Raw genomic sequence first — 9,392 nt, forward strand, 5'->3', positions numbered from 1 at the left:
AATTAAATTCAAGCAAATCAAACAGAAATGACAGTTCCTGAAAGAAGAAAAGTCTAAATCAAATGGTGTCATAAATTATAAACAGGGGTTCTATTGTTTTCTCTCTAGAAGAAACGTCCTCCTCTTTCACTCATAAATTTTAGCACATTACCACTCATGCTAATCCTGCTTGCAACTTGTCTCCTTCATGCATTTGAAAATTATTTATCTTCTCTATAGTGTTTCATCATATTTTTTCCCATCAACCAAATGTTTCAGGGACTTAGAAGAATTATTGCTCCTCCATACTGTCAACATTTCATTGCTTTCTCATTAGTAAGATTAACATGGCAGTATTAATCTGGGTTCTTAGGATAGAAGCAAAACGTTTGTTTAAGGAATATAAGGTAGTTCATAAAATGACTCAGAAGGGTGGACCATGCCTGGTGCTATTCTAACAGGACCAATGCTCAAAACTCGCCCCAAGAAGAGAACAGTGTGGCTAAACACCCTGACTTCCAAACAAACACAAGGATGCTGTTACAAGCAGCACTGCTCCCACTGTCTTTTCCCTGTGTCTATTTTTCTGATTCTGTCTCCTTGCATGTGCTGCTGAGCCTAGTCTGATGGATCACTTGATTAGTAGAGATAAAGGTAATGCATCCATGTCGTGCCTTAAAGAAAGCCAGAAAAGCAAGCATGAGGCATTTTCAGATTTTATTCTAGAAAGCAACTCTGACTTCAGGGTTCAAATCCTGGACTGCAACAAAGAAAATCAAATATATGCTCCAGCTTTATGAGTATCCTGTTTCATTTACAAGCCGCTAGAAGCAATCTTCATTGAAGAAAGGTAAGAATTATAAATGTGAATCATGACCCCAAATCCTAAGCATTTTCAAAACAAACATAAATCTTTGGTAAAATGTCACAAGGCTAAATAGGTATAATACCAGAAATTCCCTTTTGTTTTGTTTAAGCTTTGGTTAGAATGCTAACAAATATTACACTTTAAAGGAATTCTTGGATTAAATATTAGATTACAAATTTGAGGAATGCTATATTAAATTGCTTTGTTTTCATTTATGAAAATCATTGTCGACTTTAAAATAATTATGTTAAGTGTTTAAGTATAACAGAAAAGGTATAGTACATAACTTTTGAAAACAAGTTCTTTCCTATTTTTATTCCCTTACTTAAAAAATATATATTCTCTATGATTACTCATTTGCAAGAAACTTTTGATAAATACTGTGACCACTTTACACAATTGCAATTGAACTGTTGATTTCTGCCAAATTACATGACCCCATATCAATGTTGTATATCTTATAATAAACATTTTAATTTGAATTGTGTTGGTAAGAAAACTATGAAGGTATCAGAGATAAATCTTCATTGAGATGTTCTTGTCAGAATTGGACAAATTGATCCACATAAAGCTTTTGTGTTTTGTGATATAGCTCACTTGGTAGAGTGCTTGCCTCACATGCACAAGGCTCTGGGTTCAATCCCCAGCATCACAAAAAAAAAAAATTGTCTGAAATTAGCAAACATATATTCAACCTATTACTATATCCTACTATACTTATCATGAACAAAAATACTAATTTACGTAAAATTTTGGCATTTTCAGATAATTAACATAATTTTAGGCCTATTTATTTAAGGTTTTAAAATATTGATGAGAAAGGCATGGTGGGACATGCCTGTTGTCCCAGTGACTGGGAAAGCTGAGGCAGGAGGATCACGTGAGCCCATGAGTTTGAGATCAGCCTGGCAACTTAGCAAGCTCAGGTGGTAAAAAATAAAAAATAAAAGAAAAATAGCGAAGTTAAATTCACATGCTTTGGACACAGAGAGACCATCATCCCCCAGATATTTTGTCAAAAAAATAAAAAATATTCTAACTCTGAAAAAAGAAAAAACAAACACTTGACCTGTTAGAACATCAACTACCTGTCTACGTCCTTCCACCTACTCATTGACTTAGTCACCAATAATTGCTTGCATTGTCTACTTTGTGAGAACTAGACTAAAAGTTGCTAAAAATCTAAAGAGGAGGAATCATAATCATTGTCATTCTGTATGAAAGGATTCTTTAATTGATAGGAGTTTGATGTCTGTTTTGCTTTTTCTTAAAATTTCACTCAGCAATTTAAATTTTCTGTCAGAAAGATCTAAGAACCAGGTCCTTCTCTCTATGGAAATTCTTTTGTCAGAATCCAGTTTTCCTTCAACAATGTGTTCCAGAGATCTACAGTCACAAATTGGATAACCTAAAATTCATACGTTACTGTATACTATACATTCAACTTCATTGAATTTTATTTTAATTTGTTGTTTTTAATATACATGACAGTAGAGTAAATTTTGACATATTATACATATATGAAGTATATCTCATTGTAATTAGGATTCCATTCTTATAGTTGTACATGATGTGGAAATTCACTGGTGGTGTATTCACACATGAACATCGGAAAATTATGTAAAATTTATTCTATTTTCTTTCCTATTTCTATCCCTCCTCCCTTCCATTATTTCCCTTTGTCAGACCCAATGAAAATTTGCTCTCAGCAATATGAATTTTATTGTACATTCCTTTCAAGTATATACATATATAATTTTTTTATACTTTTCTGAATGGTAGGAACTTCAGAGAAATATTGTAAAGTATTATAATGTAGACATTTTTATTCTGTCATATTTTTGAGAATGCCTCTAATGTTTTATGCTTCAATATGAAGTTTGTTGATCTTTAGTAGGTAGGGACATATCATACTACAAGTACTATCAAAATACTTGTCTACACTTTACTAGAGAAATTGGTTATATTTTCATTTTAATTTGCCATAAATCAATTCTTCAAAGATTACTTTGTCTAGGAATTGGTTATTGCCTTCTGTAATACACATAATTTTCCTATATCCCTCACAGTGTTTCTCAGTAGACCTTTATTTTGCTTATAGCAGCATTTTTATGATATACGTCCAATATTTTATCTTTAATATTCTTCAGTTACAATTTTATCTTATCTTCTACTTTTATCCATTTGTTTTTTTTTATTTTTTATAGTTATAATTTTCCTAAATAAAAAATGAGGTTCTGGGAACTGAGAGATTCAAAACTTAAGATCTAGATATCAAAACTACAGATTCTGTTTCTGGACCATATGCAATGTGTGAGTAGTACAGCCCAACCAAGGTGGTTGGCAAACACTGATATTATTGAAACGGGGCAATAGGTTCAGAAGCATTCATTTTATCATACTCATTGCTTTGTATATGTTTTATAAAAACTTTATAATAAGATTTTATGTTTTTTTTTAATTAGGGGATTCTCCTGTACAATCTGGGGAGAATATTGGGGACGATGATATCATTGAAAGACTTTTGAGAGTCTGTTGGGAAATGTTCTTTAATTTTCCTATTGACTGGTAAAACAAATTGCTTGTACCTCTCTTTCATACTGAAAAACATCAGTAATTAACTCAGCTTTTCCTCACTCTCTAGATAAGTATTTGTTCAGCCCATTTCTTAAAGAATTTATCTTTAATTATTTACTCTAAAGACAAAGAAATGCTTATTAAGTTCCTTGGCTGCTTATGTCCTAACCTCACTTTAGAAGGTTAGAAAATCTGCTAGGATCTCTGGTGTGTTACAACACTTCTCACATTGCAATGTTGATCATTCAATAGTAGTTAAGCTCTCTTTTTTGAATTTTATTGAAAAAAATGTAAGGGAAATCAGAATAATTATTGTTACAATGACATGTCCATGGCTTTGATTTAAAAGTTGGAATATCAAAAACACTCAACATAGCCTTGGCTATTGAGTCAATTAGTGGGTTGATTTTCCTTCCATAGCCTACAAAAAAATGCTGACAGTTCCATTGTCTATGTTATGCCCATATAAATATAAATAAATATTTATAGTATAATATTAAAAATACTGCCATGTAAATAGCACTAATATTTTCAATGTATTTTTAAAACACACACACACACATTTTAGAAAGAGTAACCCATATCAGTTGACTGGTATTCATGAAGTATAAATATTCAGTTATGTATTTTGGAGTTGTGGCCCATGCAACACCAAATATTCTGAATATATTGGGAGTGTTGAAAATATGTGTACAAATAAAATATTTTGAAAGAAAGGAAAATGACAGAAAACTTGAATTGGACCTGATTTAACATGGTTGTGAGACTGCATGGAAATAAAGCATAATAAAATATTGAATTAAAATATTTTGAAGATTGTGGATATACAAATAAGTAAATTATGTGCATAACCAACCAAAGATGTGCCCTTTCCAAAAAACAATTGCACAACATAGGGACTTTAGTTTAGGATATACATGTATTAGTTCAGATGAAACAGATACATAAATTTCCGTTGAATAAATTATATGGGATTACTTACTGAAATCAGGGGTAAAATATATAAATATTTCTTTGATGTTAATATCTTGATTCACTGATTTAGCCTTTCATGCCTTATAGATTATTTCTTTATTAACATCTTTATTTCTAATATTGATTGAAAATACAATACTGAAAAACAAAACCTCAGAATTGTTTGCAAAAGTTCTTAAACTAGCCTTGAGCATTGCTAAGATAAATATTAGTACCAAATTTAAAATTATAAGTATTCAGCCCATCATATTGGTAGTTCTTAAGTATTTCTGTTTTTCTTATCTAGGAATAAGTATTAAGATATGCCCTAGAATAAAGTGCACAGAAATAAATCGAAAAATTGTGTGTTCTTGTAATTGCTCTACATTAAAAATTCTTCTTTTATAGGTTTCTGTCTCAGGAAAAGCCCCAGATGATCTTTTATGAAAGGGACAGGAGTTAGTGATTAAGATGTCCTATTAATTATCTAAATTATGAAAACAAAAGGTAGTATAGATTCTCAAATCTCCTAATTATCAAAATTATTTGTCGCAGCTTTTTAAAAGTACATTAAGTTCAATAGTCTCTCTCCAATAATTTGTTTGACAAATTCTAGATGGGGCCCAAGCATCCTTATCATCAGTCAGGATAGAAGCATTCATTAGATTCGGATATTGATAAGAGATAAGAGCAGTGATTTATCAAGGGTACAGCATGTTTATAAATGGAACTTAAACCTGTGCCTACAGCAGCAATAGTCACAATGGCCAAAATGTGGAAGCACCCAAGTGCCCATTGATGGATGAATGGAAACAAAACGTGGCATACACACATAGTTAAATATTATTAGATCTTAAAATGTAGAAAATCCCAGGATGTAGCCTCCCTATTTACCTCACATATTATGTTTCTTTCTGAGAAAAAAAATACCCCTCACACTTCAGATAGAGCTCTAATATCTAGGATATACAAAGAACTCAAAAAGTTAAACAAACAAACAAACAAAATAACACAATCAACAAATGGGCCGAGGACCTGAACAGACACTTCTCAGAGGAGGATATACAACCAATTAACAAATACATGAAAAAATGCTCACCATCTCTAGCAATCAGAGAAATGCAAATTAAAACTACTCTAAGATACCATCTCAGTCCAGTAAGAATGGCAGCTATTATGAAGTCAAACAACAAAAAGTGCAGGCAAGGATGCAGCAAAAAGGTACACTCGTACATTGCTGGTGGGACTGCAAATTGGAGCAGCCAATTTAGAAAGCACTATGGAGATTCCTTGGAAAGCTGGGAATGGAACCACCATTTGACCCAGCTATTCCCCTTCTGGGATTATACCCAAAACATTTAAAAAGAGCATACTAAAGGGACACAGCCACATCAATGTTTATAGCAGCACAATTCACAATAGCTAGACTGTGGAACCAACCTAGATGCCCTTCAATAGATGAATGGATTTAAAAAATGTGACATTTATACACAATGGAATATTATGCAGCACTAAAAAATAACAAGATCATGGCATTTACAGGAAAATGGATGGCATTAGAGCAGATTATGCTAAGTGAAGTTAGCCAATCCCTAAAAAAAAAAGTCTTCTCTGATATAAGGGGGGGTGACTCAAAATGGGGTAGGGAGGAAGAGCATGAGAAGAAGATTACCATTAAATAGGGAGGAAAAGTGGGAGGGAATAGGAGGGAGAAGGGGAATTGCACAGAAGATGGAAGGAGACCCTCATTGTTATATAAAATATATGCATGATGATGTGAGGGAAAAAAAAGAAATGTATCACATTAGATTGGGTAGAGAGAGGTGATGGGATGGGAGTGGAGGGGAGGCGAAGGGGGGATAGGAAGTGAAAGGAAAGTGACCACAACACTCGGAGCAACCAAGAGATCTTTTTGCAGCAGTGCAACAGAGGAGAAAAGAGAGAAAGAGAAAGAGAGAGAGGGAGGGGGGAGAGCATTGTGCAAGGAGAAAGAGAGATCAAGAGAGAGAGAGACAGAGCAAGAGAGCAAGAGAGAGAGGGGCCCAGCAGGAGGGAGTTTTTATAGCCCAAATCTAATGGGGCCTCTTGGTCAGCAAGCTGCCTTGTTGGCACAAGGGGGGGGTGAGTGTTCAGCCTTGAGTGGGGGTTGAAAGTTCACCTTTGATGCAAACAGGTGATAAAGGACCAGACAGAGGTGGGTTTGAGTGCGTGGGCCATCCTGCAGCTAACATTTGTTCAGCCTGCCCTGCAGATAACATAGTTCAGCCTGTTCTGCACCTAACAGGAAGGGCAGCAGAATAAAATAGACACTAGTAGTGCTGTATGTTTATACATGTCTGTATAACCAATGTGATTCTGCAATTTGTACACTTGGGAAAATGAGAAATTATACTCCATTTGATTCAAATGTATGATAGGTCAAGATCATTGGATTGCCATGAGCAACAAATAAAAAAAAGAAAAAGAAAAAAAATGTAGAAAATCCTACTACATGCTACAACATGGCTGAACCTGGAGGATATTAGGCTGAATAAAATAAGCCAATGACATTAAAGGTAGATACCGTGCAATTGTACTGGTATGAGTTTCCTGCAGTGGTCACATTCATAGAGACATAGAAGTGGTGGGTGGTTGCCAGAAATTCAGGAAAGGGCAAAGGGAGAGTTATGTAATGGGCACAAGGTATCAGTTTTGCAGGATAAAAAAAGATTTGCCATAGATTGTTTGCACAACAATATGAAATCACTTAGCACTAAAGAATTGTACACCTAAACACTGTTAAGATGGAGAATTTAAACTTATGCATATTTTACCAACATTAAAAAAACTTTAAAGGGGCTCTTTATAATAGAAAAACAATAATTTTTGGATTCACACTTCAACAGTACTCTCGAACAGCACTATGAAAACATGATACACTCCATATAATATCCAATTGTTACAACAGCTATATTGCAAAAAAAAAACCACATACACACACAAAAAAACAAAAAACAAATTTAATTGTGGTTATAGCTTATCTCTCTTCCAGCAGCAGACCCCAAAGGAATTGTTATATCTGCAGGCCCATCCATCAAAGGGAAGACATGAGTATAGGTAAATTTCATGGATGGAACATGGCATGATTAAAGGAAATTTCTCTGATCTAGATAATCAGAAAAAATCTTCAGAGTTAGTGCACACAATACTATAAAAATGCATGAATAATCTTGCATTTATTATTAATTTTAATCAACATTAACTTTACAGATTGCTTTTCTTCAAATGAAAGATAGATTAAGTTCTAAACCTAGATATCAACATGCCCTGAAGATCCAGCAGCATCTGTATGGGAGCCCTCATGTGTTTATGGCTCGGTGATTCACAGTTCCCAGGCTGATTCTGTGCTAGGAAGTTAGTTTATTCATTAGAATGTATCACACTATCCCAGATGAATTAATCTGATTTATTAGCATTTAAAACGAAATGAGAGAGAAAGGAAACCCTGGAAAATCATCAAACATTACTCTGGATACTAGAAAATCTGGAAACTGCTACCCAGATGATTGAAAATTTTATATATCATATTAAAATATTAAATTATTTCAACTACAAAAACAAGCAGAGAAGGCATGAGAGTATGACTGCAGGCTAGATATCCATGGACACTTTTGTGATCAGCAAGCCATGAAAATGCACTACTGCATTGCTAATATCACATGGATCACAGAGTTTTGTTTAATTTCAGTTAGCTACCTATACAGGAAATCAAGGTAGATATGTTTTCAGGAAGTTTTCTTTTTTTGGAATACTGAGAAGTCTGAGAAAATTTTAAAAATGAACAATTACTCTTACTCTCTGCACTCTAAAAATTTCAGTGCACTCTTAATTCAATAAAACTTTGTCTGTATACAAAGAACTAGCTGCAAAAATAAGTAATGTAGAATTCCTGTCCTCGAGGATTTGTCAATGTATCATGAGAATTGGTCCACCAGAATCTGTCAGACTTGGCTGTGCATTAAAACCACTTGGGGAACTTTAAAAATTGTGTGGATACCCAGCCTCCAACCTCAGAGATTTTTATTTAATTTACAGAGTTTGGGCTTGTCACTATTTTTGTTTCTCAATGCCCCAGGTAAGGCTAATGTACAAAGAAAATAAGCAGTTCTCAACAATATAGGAAGTTCCTAGATCAATGAGGTTGATTATATATGGCTCACCACTTTCTAATATTTGGATAAAATAATAGGAAATGTATATTTTAAAAATAGAAATGCTGAAAATAATAAGATGACTTGGGAAGACTACACTTCTAGCTGAATTTCCAGAAAGCAGATGAAATCATTTTTTTTTGAGATTATAGAACAGAGGGAATCAGCATAAAACAAAGGAGAGAGGACCAGATTTAGAGCATTTTCCCTACATCATCCCAAAGATGCTCTTGGGTTAGAGAATAGAAATGGAAGCAATATGATGTAAAATGGAGAAAACAGGGTGTTGGGTTCTTTTTTTTTTTTTTTTTTTTGGTTGTTTGATTTTAACATATGGCACTGAGTACAATGACACATGCCTATAATCCCAGCAGCTCAGGAGGCTTGAGGCAGGAAGATCACAAGTTCAAAGGCACCTTCAGCAATAGCGAGGTACTAAGCAACTCAGTGACACCGTGTCTCCAATAAAACACAATATATGATGAGGGGCACACACACACACACACACACACACACACACACACACACACACATATATACAGCAGGGCACTTGTACCACTATAACTGCTTTCTAAAACAGGATTTAGAAGTCTCCTAGCAGTGTGAATAACTGAGATTCTAAGCTAGAATTGGATCTCTGCCTACTCTCTTCTTCCTCTTCAATGGAAAGGGGCAGGCGACTTAAATAAATAAAAGACGGCTCTGAGTGAGTGTAATGAACTGAAATATTCCATACACCTAGTACATCTCTCCATATTTTGGCAACTAAAGAATCCACAATCAGTCTATTCATTCTGTTTTATTGTCATTTCTAGTTAATGTAA

The 9,392-nt window shown here is 34.1% G+C and overlaps 1 non-coding gene across 1 annotated transcript; it reads left to right on the forward strand.

Annotated features, from left to right (window-relative positions):
- The first annotated feature begins 1,429 nt into the window (after positions 1 to 1,429).
- Positions 1,430 to 1,502, forward strand: Trnav-cac (transfer RNA valine (anticodon CAC)). Its single transcript has one exon. It is a non-coding gene; the product is annotated as a tRNA-Val (tRNA).
- Positions 1,503 to 9,392: the final 7,890 nt, after the last annotated feature.

Source organism: Ictidomys tridecemlineatus, chromosome 8 (genome assembly GCF_052094955.1).
Source record: "Ictidomys tridecemlineatus isolate mIctTri1 chromosome 8, mIctTri1.hap1, whole genome shotgun sequence".
Classification (NCBI taxonomy): Eukaryota; Metazoa; Chordata; class Mammalia; order Rodentia; family Sciuridae; genus Ictidomys; species Ictidomys tridecemlineatus.